This window comes from Pinus tabuliformis, chromosome 2_2 (assembly GCF_031772625.1).
Source record: "Pinus tabuliformis cultivar Carrire ecotype Pingquan chromosome 2_2, CPIR1, whole genome shotgun sequence".
NCBI lineage: Eukaryota > Viridiplantae > Streptophyta > Pinopsida > Pinales > Pinaceae > Pinus > Pinus tabuliformis.
Window position 1 is genome coordinate 761,037,079 of NC_142300.1, and position 14,592 is coordinate 761,051,670.

The following is a 14,592-nucleotide window of genomic DNA, read 5'->3' on the forward strand; positions in this document are numbered from 1 at the left end:
GAAATTCAATCTATAACATAATATACTTTTGAACAATTAGAGAAAATAAGGGTGTTGATGTATGAGGGTCCTAGTTAGCCTTGAGTCAAGGGGTTGGGAAGCCTATCAAGGACATTCCAAAACCATGGGCTAACCCTGCAACACCTCTAGGAAATAATATGAACAGAAAACGAGGTCAGTCCACCTTGCAACCAAGCGTTGGAGTACCTGCAAAATATTTAGGGAGAAAAACTTTAGAGTGGAAGACCGAAATAGATGCACTTGCTAATCATCAAATGTAATGGATGAATACCCTGAAACAATAACAATTTGAATATTTAACAAAATGGGAAAACCCTTAACTGTATATTCCAAAATTTAGAAACAAAATCGAAGAACTATAATGAAATATCTAAACAACCAATAGTGGATAAACATATAAATGTTGACATACTTTAAAATTCTCTGTAACCAAAGTCTATACACAAAACTTTATAAAAATACAAATGATAGTGTTTAATTCACAAAACAAACCCCAAAAAAGAATAGATAACGACTCGGTGTCAAAATATGTAGAGTTACACATATCCATAAATGTCAAACAAACAAAAGAAATATAGTATTGTAACCCAGTTATGGTTTTTCCAGTATATTCTTACTTAAAGGAACACAATACAAGAGGAATTGAAGTAAACCATTATAAGCAACAATCTAAAGTTTTGTCTAGGCCTTAGGGCATTCGAGTCAGCTAGAAATACAAAAAATTAAGCAGCTTGAGATTAGCCTTTGTCACAATATCCCTAATTCCATTGAGAAAGCTAAAGGAAAAGAACATGGAGGAAACAGGAGGTGGATTAGAAGAATCCTGGCATGACGTTGTGAGCAAAACCAAAGAGTCTGACACAAGGAATACTTGGTAAACAGAGTTCATATTCGAGTCAATTCTCGGAAGTTGGAGTTCTATCAATTTTAAAAGAACTTACAAAATATCGTAATGAAACTAGTTACTTGGAAAATACTCAAAATTTGTATTCTTTGGCACTGTCAAACAACAAAGAAGAAAAAACAATAATAAATTGTTTCACTTAATTCATAAAACCTGCAAGTGAGTAAAAATAAAGGGGTAGAAGACCAACCCCACTAGTACTCCTTGCAAACGACTCTAACCTGCAAGCCATACCACCGAGGAGTTTGTTTGGGTATTGTAGAATCCTAATAGGAATACATTTTCAAGAAAACAGAATGGAGAAGAAGGAGAGTAAGTCTTACTTGTCTCCATGAGGGTGTTCTAGAAAAAAAAACCTGCGCCTAATTGGTTACCATGTTGCAGACTAGCAAAACCCTAACGTCCGATGAGGAAATGAGAGGAAGCCTCCAGAACCCAGGAGAGGGTGGTTACCTTATTGTTTTCCACCCTCATCCTAGTCATTAGATCAATTGACCTAGTTAGATGGTGGATATGCACTAGATGGTCAGGGCATACATTAAATTACAATACAAGGTTTGTAGGATGTTAAAGGGATAGATCCCTAAAGCCAAAAATCATTGCAATTGAAACATATAGTATAACTATGCTATCCACCGCATATATATATATATATATATATATATATATATATATATATATATATATATATATATATATATATATATGTATATGTTATCTGGTGTGGATAAGTCTTAATGTGTGAAGATTAGGATAATTTGCGTGGCTCGTGAATAAGGTATGATATGAACCATATGTCATCTCTTTAGTACATGTTAAGTACTTGTGTAAGTAAATAACTAGTTTTTTTTGGGTGATAAACGTTACAATATATATGTATATATACAAAGAAATAATATATATAGAGAGTAAAACATTTGAATATCCAAAACAACGAAGGGGTTATTGAAAGAAAAATGATTCAGTTTCTTCCTAATAAGAGGAAGATCCATAGTTTATTCAAATTTTAATAAAAATTGATATATGAAATTCAAAAAATATTATTAATAATTAAATATTTAATGTGGATAATAAATAAAATAAAAATGAAAATATGGTAAAATATTTCAATTTTTATGTTAAATAAAATATTTCAATGAAAACAATACATAAAAATATGTATATATTATATAAAGGATTTAAAATTCAATTTTTTATGGTTATAATATTTAACACATTTCAAGCAGTGTTACATTTGGGTACTTCATTTTTTGAGATATATTTGTTTTGTCATTTCCTTTAAAATCTAGCAAGGATTTGCTGAAATTGTATAGTCTACACAATTCAGGTGATTTACCCAGAGCGATTAAGTAGCTTCAGATGCAAACCTTTATTTTATTTTTATATATTTTGTAGTTTAAAAAAAGTTTAAATATCAAAATATTTGTTTCCATTGTTAAAATGAATCTACACTGGTTATTCTACATTTATGAATTAGAAGCACAACCATCATCACTGCACCCACTAATAATTTTAAGTTCAAACAAAAGTAATAAATTTAAAAAAGAAAATTATTTCAAACCCATAAGACTTAATTCTTACTTTCAGCTCCTTCATCACCACTTGCTAGCATTAAGTTCTTGTCATTTCTATACTCTTCTAGAAGTATATCAAGGATACATGATTTTAAGTAATGGATTCAGTTATGTGGATAGGTGTTTATTTTGGAATAATATTTTTATAATTTAAATTTAATTCTCAATAATTATAGCTTAATTTCAATGAAATATTTTAGAATACTCTTAGTAATATGCACAAATAAAAATTTGAGATTTATCTATAAAATAATTATGTCATTTTTATTTTATTAATTAAATTAATTAATTAAAAAAACATCATATAAACAATTGTTAAATGAAATAACTTAAATTTTGTTATATAAAATAGCTTAGGTTTTTTTAGATATATGATATTGATAAAGTATGCTATTATATAAAAATCTATATATAACACTAATTATTTTTATTATTGATAATAATAATTTAAAATAAAATTATACTCCCCTTCACTTTATACGTTTTATTATTAATATGAATTAATAACTATTGCCACCTACTTGGCACATATTTATTTAGATTCTATAATCTACCGACGTCGTCCTTAATCTTAAACTGGAGTATATAAAAGCTCCCATATGTTTACAATGTTTTGCACGAAACCCAACTTAGAAGTTCAATAAAGGATTTTGGACAAACACAACTGAGTAGATTTTACTGAACTGCATTTAAATTTATATAAGATGAGTCTTCCTCATAAACGTTTGTTCTAAAATTTAATGAATATGTGTTTTGTCATATTCATATAATGTGATAAAAAGTAAGAATGAAATGGAATATAGGGGGTGCTTAAACATTATGAGTCATCAACATCTGTTCTGAATTTATTTATTTGTAAAACAAAAAATTTAATGATAGAGCACAAAATTTCTTTTCCGAAGATTAAATGCCGTTCTTAGGTCATAACAAAATGCTTCTGAACCAGCACCGAAATTTTCTATTCTATAAATATCGAGTCCAAACGCAATTGCGAAAGTAACCATTTGTATTTTAACTCCTACACCACACATCATGATATTTACCATTATATCACTTCCCACATTTTCTTGAAAATGGGTACTGAGACACTAGACCTTCCACGGAGATGACATGAATGCAATACGGACAGCAACAGCAGAAAACTACATAAAAATTATGGACGGTAATCGCAGGAATTGGGGTGGCGAAACTGGGCTGGAAAATTTAGTCCTATTGCCCGTTTCGCCGGGGATCGTTCATCTCTGCTGTTAAATAATGCTCCAGGCTCCCATTACGTTTCCGTCAGTGATGTATTTGAAAAAAATGCAATTCCTTGTCCCAGCATGTGAACTGATAATTAACAGATTTCCTTTTCAAGAAATTTTTATGTTGGATCGTCAATACGATGAAGAATTTTTTCTACTCCTAGTTTTTACATTGAAATTTTATCTTGAGTTTTGTCCATTTTAATTGAACTTATATATTTGAAAAATCCATCAAACTTTCAAGTTTCAAGCGGGTTAAAATTATTAAGATTTTATATTCAGCACAGAGGATTGTCACCTAATTGCACGACCTCTAAAGGTTGACAGTCGATTTTTAAACGCAATGACTCGTCTCTTCGGGGTTGAATTTGGAATTGTTTAAAGAGTTCATGTATTAACATCTGTAATTGATGCTCAACAGAAACGTGTCTGACTTTCACTCTGGTTAGTTTGATTGTTGACATTGGATTTTTAAATGCAATGACGCGTCTCTTGGGGTTTGAATTTGGAATTGTTTAAAGAGTTCATATGTTAACATCTGTAATTAATGGTCAAGAGAAACGTGTCTGACTTTCACTCTGGCTAATTTGGTTTTTTTAATGTGTAGGTGCTGCAGGAGTAAACTCGATGGACTCGGACTGTATTCTGAATCGAACAACTATATGTATCCGTAAGTGTGGTGTATTTCAATATGAGGTAAACGTTTACTTTCTTAAAAATAAAAACAGAACTAAAAATAGAATATGATAAAATGAAATAAAATAGATTAATTATTAACAATTAATTAGGATTGCTGGGAAAGCTTTATCATGGGATGCAGAGAATTAGTAGCTTTATTCACAGAGGGAAGCTGTCTTTTTCTTTTATAATTTCAATACTCCGAAATATGGTTATTAGTCGTGAGTGTCACATATATATCAACAGTAATCACGGAGTTTTTTTAATTAATTAAATTTATTAATTGAAAACAAATAATATCAATATAAATTATAGTTCTTCATGGTATTGGCTGATGTTATGGTAAAAAAATCTATTTATCAAGAATATCTATAGTAAAATGGGGTGAAACTCTATAGTTAATAATAAAAAAAATTTAATTTTTTTAAAATAAATAATAATAATAAAGTTATAATTTACTTAATTTTTTGCTTAATTTTTTAAAGTTAGCAATGTGACATGTATTATGATGTAATTGTTTTGAATCTTATACGTGTTTACCATCCATTTAATTTATATGGTTATTCTAGTTTATTGACATAGGTAAATACATAATCTTCATTTCATTCAACAAGTGAGCCTTCTCACTAGCTATATTTTCACCCATTCACTCTTTCTCACACACCCATTTTACAATGGAGTAATTCTAGTTTATAAATGTAGGTTTTAATCCTTTACATAATTTACCTGCAAACAAATTCTTAAAACAGAAAAATAAACAATGGCCAGAACATAAAAAATACCCACAGAGTTTTTCTCCTTAAACTCAAACATAGAGAACTAGATTGATTTTTCATTATATTCCTTTCAGTGTTACATTACATTATATACATGTAGAAGCATTCTTAAACTTCAATACATTAGCCTTGGATTAGAACATAATTGTAGTTTCCTTGAATAAATCTACAAAATAAATGCCATGGGCAAAAGTCATCATGCCCAGAACCGTGCGCGAAAATCATGTGCAAAACCATGGGTAGGTCTTCCCACCATCCCTGGGTTCGCCCAACTATTATTAGATCCACATATAAAAGGAAAATATTCGCCCCAGTAACCCCTTCACTACTCTCGACACAACATAATAATGCATCGAATTAGTTGTGGAAATAATATAACACATACTCAATATTCCCCAACTTGTTGTTTTCTTTCCACACAAGGGGTCGTAGGAGTGGACAATTCATTGATCCCGAGTTGTAAAGCCCATTGTTTCTTTACACCATGAAAACTTCTCAATGCTCAAAATTTTTTTCAATGCATTTGCAACCTTCTTCAAAGTGTCCACATTTACTAGCAACACCTTTTTTTCTTTAACCATACCCACACAAAATGATACTAAACATCAATGTGTTGTGTGTTCAAACAATAAGCATGGTTCTTTACCACTAAAATTACACTTTGGCTATCATATTCTATCTTGATAGGTTGTCATAACAACCCCATAATTGTACAATATATTTGGAACCAAACCACTTCCTTGCTTGCATGAGTGGCTGCCACATATTCAACTTCTATAGTTGAAAGTGCCACCAGAAACTATCACTTTCACATCTAACTGAATGCTCCTCCAAATAGGTTACACATATACCCACTTGTAGATATTATTTGATATAAATCTCCAACCCAATCTACATCAATAAACCCACGTATATTGACAAGTCTGTCCAATCCTGGTCTTCCTTTGTAGCACGAACCATAATCACTAGTGCCACACAAATAGCTAAAAACCAACTTCACTACTGTTCAATGCTCCTTCCCTATTTTTGACTTTAACATGCTCAATACTCCCACTGCACGTACAATGTCTAGTTTGGTACAGTCCATTGCATACATCAGGACTACTAACTACACTCGCATATGGAACATGAGACATGTCTTCTTTCTCTTCTTGTGTCTTGGGACATTGTTCAACAAATAACTTTACACCTACAGAAATAGGAACCTTCACTAGTTTACTATCTTGCATATTAAACCTCTGCAATATTGTATTGACATACTTCCTCTAGCGTAACCTGAGCTTCGTGTTTTCCTATTCTCGTTTAATTTCCATTCCCAAAATATAGTTTGCATCACCAAGATCCTTCATGTTAGATTTAGATGACAATTGGGTGTTGAAATCATGGATAATTTCTTTGTCATTTCTAATCAACAATATATCATCCACATATAAGACCAAATAAATAACATGGTCACCAATTAATTTGAAATACATAGAATGATTCACTTTGTTCCTTGTGAAGCCAAGTCCCTGTACGTATGTATCAAATTTTTTATACCACATCCTTAATGACTCCTTTAACCCATACAAATACTTTTTAAACTTGCATACTAGTTATTTCCTACCCTTTATTGTAAATATTTCTAGTTGTTTCATATATATCTCTGATTTTAGATCCCCATCAATAAATGTTATCTTCACATCCATATTTTTTACCTCAAAATAAAAGGCAACAACAATAGATAAAATAATCTAATAGAAGCTAACTTGACAGCATGAGAAAAAATATCACCAAAATAAATTCCTAGCACCTGGGAATACCTTTTTCTACCAACTGAGCTTTGTATTTATCCACCTTTCCTTCTGCATTCATCTTCTTCTTAAGCACCCATTTGCCTCCAATGGGTTTCCTTCTAGTAGGAAAATCCACCATATCCCAAGCCTCATTTTGTCTAGAGATGTCATTTCTTCTAACATGGCCTCATTCTAGATTTTTCCATCCTATTAATCAACTTCCTTTCTCACAGTTTTGAGATCATCGTCAGTAATAGAAAAAACAAAATTTGAGAAGAAAGAATGTGGACTATACCTCTTTCGATGCATTCTCACTCAAATTGATTTGCTCAAAATTGGAGTGTGTGGCTCTTCCTCTTCTGATTCTTGTTATGTTGTACAATATGATTCTTCCTCCTTCAATGCAAACTCTATCTTATCAAGTTCCTTTGGTAGGAATTAATGTTTAATGTTGAAAATGCAGCAAGATGATGGAGCTTAGTGAAAAGAAGTCGCCTTCACTAAGTGGGCTCGCAGGCTATTTTTGGAGCAAAGTCTATTTTTAGACTATGTCTATTTTTAGAGATATGGATCACGGTCTATGAGTTGCAGGATGCTATTTGTGGATGATTGGTCATGTTGGTAAAAATAGATGGAATTCTACTTTTAGACATATGGGCAGAGTCTATTTTTAGACTGTCGGGCTAAAAATAGAACAATAGAATATTATTAGCTCTTAATAATATTTGGACTATAAACATTATCTTATCCTCTTGGAGCACTTCAGTTTGAGCTACGGATGTGGCACATGCAACTGCCAGAAGGAAATACGCTTTTCTTATGGGTCAGTTGAGCTATTGCATGATGGACTTCATTTATAACTCAAGTGATTGAGTTTGGTGGAGTTGTGGTGAGTTTGACTTAGTTGAACTAGTTGTATTTAGTCTAACTGCAGAATACACTTGTGATGAGTGATGTGAATTAATTATTAATTAATTCACTAATTATTAACTCATAAATCAACGAAAGAATACATCAGTTAACTCAGTGCATGGACAGTGTAGTGGAGATAGGTGTTAGAGGTGGAGACTACTATTAGTTGTGACTATAGTTGTGCATGAGATTTTCACAATCATGATTGATATTGCCAATGATGATTGCGCAGTACAAGCCAAGGAAAACTGTTATAGACATTTTTGTGCCTTACAGCATTGAGCATGAAATGTCCATAATCTAAGGGATCCAGAGTCCCTAAACATGTTGTTCCTACCCCTAGAGGAACAAGGCTAACAAACCACAGCAATTCACAGAAGTTCTCCACCAGAAACTGCTCAAAAACAAGTCAATTCAAGATCATTTCAGTGGCTACACTAGCTGTTTGCGCTAAATGTCAAAGCCAACACTGGCTACCTGTGTTGAATGTCAAATGGAACACTGGCTACCTGCGCTGAATGAGAGTGGACATGTGGCAGGCTCATTTCTCAAGGTGTTAAAACCCAGGAAGATTCCAAAATGACACTTGCCTCAGGGAATTCGATTGGTGATGAGTAAGAGGTTCCAAATCTCCAAGTGGAAGCAAGAACCTCCAAGTGGAATCAAGAACTGACAGAGGGAGAGGACACTAGTCAGATCTCAAGCTGACTCATCCTCTCTCCAAACATCTATATATGGATCTCTCCTCCATGAGATCTAGAGGCTAGAATTTTGTTATTGCAAAGAATTGCTGTTGGTTTGAGATTGGAATCATTGGGTGCTTAATGCTTTGAAGGGGGTGAAGATAGGAATTCCATTCGCTGGGAAGGAGATGCTGGATTGGAGCCCTCTGGGTTGTATCTCTTCCTGAACCTTGTTATTCATCAATAAAGCTATCTTGGTTTCTCCTATATACTGATGTATTCTTGATGTATGATTGCATTAGTGTATTTGGTTTATTTCTAATCCTAAACTAGTTATGAATGTGAATATCTGTCTTTGTGTAGTGTTCTTCTCTTGTCGCAAGTAGCTGTTCTCTTGTGATCTTGCAGGAACCCGTTGAAGCTGGACAAGCAAGAAGGCAAGTAGTTGTTCTCTTGTGATCTTGCATGAATCTGCTGAAGCTGGGCGAGTGAGAAGGCAAGTAGCTGTGAACTCCCAAAGAGAAGAGAGACCGGATCGAGGGACAAACGGAAGACACCGGTAAGAATATTTATCTCTCTTCTTTCACATTTCATAAAGGAAAAAACCAGAATAGCTGTTCTTGTTTGTTGCTAAGGCACTGTCACACCTTAGGTGGATAGTATCGTCCTGCATAGGCATTTTTCCCCACAAAAAATTGGCGACTCCGCTGGGGAGATTTGTTTAGTCATTTCATTTGTGTTTCTATCATTGTTTGCTTCATAGACTTGACAGCAACAATCAAACTGCATCTGCTATTCCCGGATGCAAAGTAGAGAGTTGCTGCTTTGATCCAATCACTGGAATTGTCTATGGTCTGAACAATGGACTCACAAATGATTTGATGATCCTTTGTGATGGATCTCAGTACCCCCTCAAAGCATCCCTTTGATTACACCTTGCTTGTTTCTTTTATTTGGCCTGAAACAGTGAATTAAATAGCAATCTGTGACCCAGAACCTGTGGGAAACGAGAGTTTCTCCTTCAGCACAGACCCAGTGAAGGGATTCTGCATTTCAACGCAAGTCCCGTGAAGGCTACCTGTGCTGAATGTCAAAACCCCTGTGTTGAGGTTGCGCTGAACCAGTTTGCCCTTATGCAACTGGGGTTTCTCTGCTCTGTTTTGCCTTGTTTTGATCTCTGATTTTTGCAGCCTGTAACTAGCATAGGTACCAGTCTGATAACTCCTTTTCTCTGCTTAGATTCCGCCTCCTTTTGTACAAAAAGACTGTGAGTGTTTTTATGTGTTTGTGGCATCATTTACAGTTTTCCTTTTCATGAGTGAAATAGTCATCCTGTAGCCCTTGATTCAGATCTGTTGATTGTGATCTTAGAAGAGAGTTCATTGGCTGTTTGCAGTTGATTATACATTTACTTTTGCTTACTGGTTTGAGTTTGTCTCTTTTAAGTGTCGAAACAAGTATTCATTTCAAAAATCGTTAAGTTTTGTAATCTCTTCTACCCTCTCTGATTTCGAAAAAGTAAACTTGTTTGTATTTGTCATTTAAAAGCAAATTCAAAGTTGTACAAAAAGCTTTCTTTGTAGGCATCAATACTAAGAAAGCGGAAAACAAACACTTGCATTGTGCATTTGCATCTTGATAGTTTGCATGTTTGATTTAGGAAAAGTGCATTAGAGTGTGCTGATTGCTCTTTGAGAAAAGATGGTGTCTTTCTTTTCCCTTAGTAGCTAGGATTTTCAAAGTTGAAAAGATATAAAGCTTGCTTATCATCTTTAGACTGCATTTAGGAATTGTATCATACATCTCGTGGTGAACCTTGAAAGGCAAACTTCTAAAAAGATCAACCTAAAATAAATTGAATGAACTTAACAACGCTTTGCAACATAACGCACAACATAGAGGTCTAGGCTAGAGACGTGTTCCGGCGTCATAAAGCCTGGTGACTGTCAATCTCGTGGATGGTGGGTGATTCCTCCTGAGGGACGATAGCGCCAGTATGGATTGTGCTCCCACGTACTGTCGCGTATATATTGGGAGACCCCTATAGGCATAAAACCTTTATCCTTAGGAAGCCATGTCGGCCGCCCTACTGATCGCAATGCACTGAACACAGCATTCAGGAAGATCGACCGCCCGTACCCTAAAAAGTATTCTGCGGTTTTGCGAAAAGTTTGGCACACCCTCTGCCTAGAACTCCAGAGCAGTTCCTTTTGGCCTTTTTCAGACTCTATAACAGAAAAATTCCATCCGAGCATTTGTCACTTCGGGCTCGTTAAAACATCGAAGGAGACTAGAGTCATCTTTAGCTTTTTCTCGACTCTTTAAAAGTGAAAAAGCAAGTTGTGTCTAAAGCGTCGTTAAAATTTATTTTAAATGGAACAATCACCCTTTATTCTTGCGTTGATCTTTAGGTTGAAAAAATGGAGCACACCAACCAAGGAATTCCCCTTGGTGGAAATCCTAGTCCCTTCTCCTCTTGGGGAGATGTTGGTGCGCCTCATATGGCCACATTGTCGCTTCCAGGACTGACAATTGGCCTGTCAGTCTTGCTCTTTTCAACCAATGTCGTTCAGAACACCACCATTCCTGAACAGTTGAGTCAACAGTTAGACCAGACCAGAGTTGCCAACCAGCCTTCTACTTCATCTAACTCTTCCTCTCCTCCTTCCTCTTCGCTTGACGGAACTGGTAAGACAAAAAACCAAGTTCCTAAGGAGAAGAAGGAAAAGAAGAAGAAAGAGAAGAAGAAGAAGGAGCCAAAAGCGACTGGGGGCAAACAAGTGTCGTCTGACAAAAATCCACACATAGCACTGACCAGGCCTAAATCGCCATGTGTCATATGCAAGGGAGACCACTTCCACAGAGATTGTCCCTGCATCCCTCGGATACTAAGGGACTGGTCTCCCTGTTTGCACAATTCGGTAGCGTCGACCTCTGATAGCCATGTTGACAGCTCACCGTCGACTAGTGAAAGTGAAGTCCCAGGATAGAGAGGGAAAGCTAGATTTCCCTGTAAATTGTGTGAAGGTGATCACGCCATCCACCGTTGTCCCTTCTTAGACGAGGCTAAAAGAGTTTTGGAAGATCGCCCGATCCTACGAGTGCAACTTCCTCCTGGATATCAAAAACTCCTGCCAAGTCCTTCACTAGTTGAAAACCCGGCTGGCCCGCCCAGGTGGTCAGCCGAAGCGCCTATCATTGAAGATGAACCGTCTGGATCCATGCCTGACGAAAGTCAAAAGGTTGAGGCGGCAGTTGACCTGGTTTTGCCTTCAGAGGCTCTATCTTCGAATGATACTATCACAGAGGAGAATAAAGACGACACCGTCCAAATTCTCTTCATCAACACAGACTCCAACGAACAAGGGGGCAATTCGCCCATTCCTTTATCGCAGGGAGGAACTTCGTCAGAGTCATATCCGGCCGTCTATTCGGTCCCACCACCAAGCAACCTAGTTGTCTCGTTCGACTGGAACCAACTAGGCAGACCCCGGTTGCCAGCAAGCATACCATTCAGAATTATCGTTCAAATATACAGAATGGTAATGGCTGGCACTATCATTGATTAGGGGGCATCTGTGAGTATCCTTTCCTCTATTGCTTGGAAAGCGCTTGGTTCGCCAACGCTTTTGCCTGAAATGAGAAATCTATCAGGCTTTGATAAAGGAACCAGTCAACCTTTAGGGATCCTCCCCAATGTGCCCGTAACATTCAGAGGGAAGACTGTTCAAATGAACGTGATGGTCATTCAAGGACCCTTGGATTATAACCTACTCCTTGGACGAGACTATATATATTGCATGGGAGCCATCGTCTCCTCACTCTTTAGAGTAATGTGTTTTCTGCACGAAGGAAGAGTGGTCAAGCTCGTGGACCAACTTTCATTTCCCGGATCACGCATCGCAAATAGTCATGTAGCATCCCTAAATGGTCTATTCACGCAAGAAGTGTCTCAACCCACGGTCCGTCCTCCCGATGAGCGCGAGTAATCCGGGAGGATATGACTGGAACCCAGGGGGCATGCGTCCTGGTCTTCTTCGGCAGGAAAACTTTGGGTATAGGGTAGGTTTCCGCAGGAGAAAATGACTAGTCTGTACCCCGCCCATGCTGGAAGAGGGTTATTCTAGAATAAGATTCTTTTGTCAAAGTTATGTGAGTTGACGAACTAAGTCTCTCACCTTTGTCTATTTCGGTAGATATCGCCGAAGAAGTGTTTTGTTTGAAAGATTAACGAGACAATCTTTGGGTAACCTGAAAGAGGTAAGCCTCTCTCTTTAAAACAATTGTTTTGAAGGAAAAGAAGTAGAGGTAACCTTGAAATCGTACTTTATACCTGGGGGCATGCAAACCTTTTGGAGTGCAAGCAAAGAGCGGTTATTTATCTATTTTTTGGGTTAGCCGTTTCCTAACTTGCATAAAGAAAGGATGCGGGGCATAGCTTTGTGAGATGAAGCTCCATAAAAAATACAATCTCAATGAGACACTCTTATCATATGACTGGTATAATCGAGCAGTTTTAGCACAAAGTTCATGCTCGTTAAAAAATAAACACAAGATCCGAGCAGTTTTAGCACATAGTTCATGCTCGTTAAAAAATAAACATAACATCGAGCAAATGTTTCCACCCACGTTTAAGCTCGTTAAAAAATGAACTATCCTGGTAAATAACCACTGTGAATGTAATATCATTAGCCATTAAAGCCTTGGTCATGTTTGCACCATCACCTCCACTTTTCATTTGGTCGATCGTTCACCTCCATATGATTGTTTACCCATTTTGAGGAACAGATGCGAAGAGTGATTTCACCTAGCCATCCTTGTGACACTGCCGTGATTGGAAAATTCCAACCTATACCTGGAATCAGCTGCTAACTCTGTTTATCACTCGTTCCTCAAAAGACGAGTCTTCTTTAAGCTCTTTTCAACTGACTCGTAAAATATGAAAAGATTGCCGAGTCCTTGGCCTTCCAGCTCGTTAAAGGGACAGGAAAAGCTATCCCTCCTCTAGATTTTAATCTTTTTGGACCTGAGGGATTATTGCACAAAAAGATCGAGCGCTTGTTTTATTCGTCTCGTTAAAACTATCGAAAACTCATCCCTTCTGTATTGTTTTATACTTTTTCGGACTTAAGGGATTAGATGACGAAAAAGGACTTTTGGAGTTAACTTTATGTACCTTTTCAGACTCTCTAAAAATGAAAAGGACCGAGTTATCCTTGTCGTTAGACTCGTTAAAATCATTAAATAGCGACAAACTTGTCTTGAGACGAGAACGAGTTAAACTATCGCTAAGCTCGTTAAAACATAGCGATGGGCTTGCCTGAAGGGCAGGTTATAGAACAAGCATATGTTATCCTCCTCAAGCTTGACAAAAATAAAGAGCTACTGGTCAGCAATGACTGGGGAAAAATTGGGAGAAACTAAAGAAAACTTTGATGGTAGCATGTCGCTCTTGAACATGACACTTTTCCTCCGTACCACAATCGGGTTGGGTTGTTTCATTCACCGGTCACATCCATGGTCTCGCCATACCATCCATATTTGGGGTAATGCTACCGATCCATCGCATCAGTGTCGCCATATGTTCAAGAGAAGTCGTTCAGAAAAGTCAACCGTGTCCCATCCACTGCCATACATTATCCTTCATCCTTTCATGACCGCCACCCTGAATCATATGTCACAGATCGTTTTCACCTCCATTAAAATCATTAGCTCCGTTCTGTGTCACTGATGTGGGATTCATTAAGGCCCTCCTTTGACGGATCTCTTCTTGTCGACATCAGCTCATTATCCAAGAAGTTGATCTAGGAACAACCCCTTCAGTACTTTGAAGCTTGCATGCCTCAATGGCAAGTTTCTCACTTCCGGCGACAGGTATACATCAATGGCCTTCGACCGAAAGATTTTGCGTGGTGTTCGACGCCAAGTCCTTTATTCACACCACGTGAATTGTACTGCAGTACCTTGAGGGTCATTATCATTATCGGTGATTCCTCTCGCGCTTGTTAACGGTTTACATCATTGA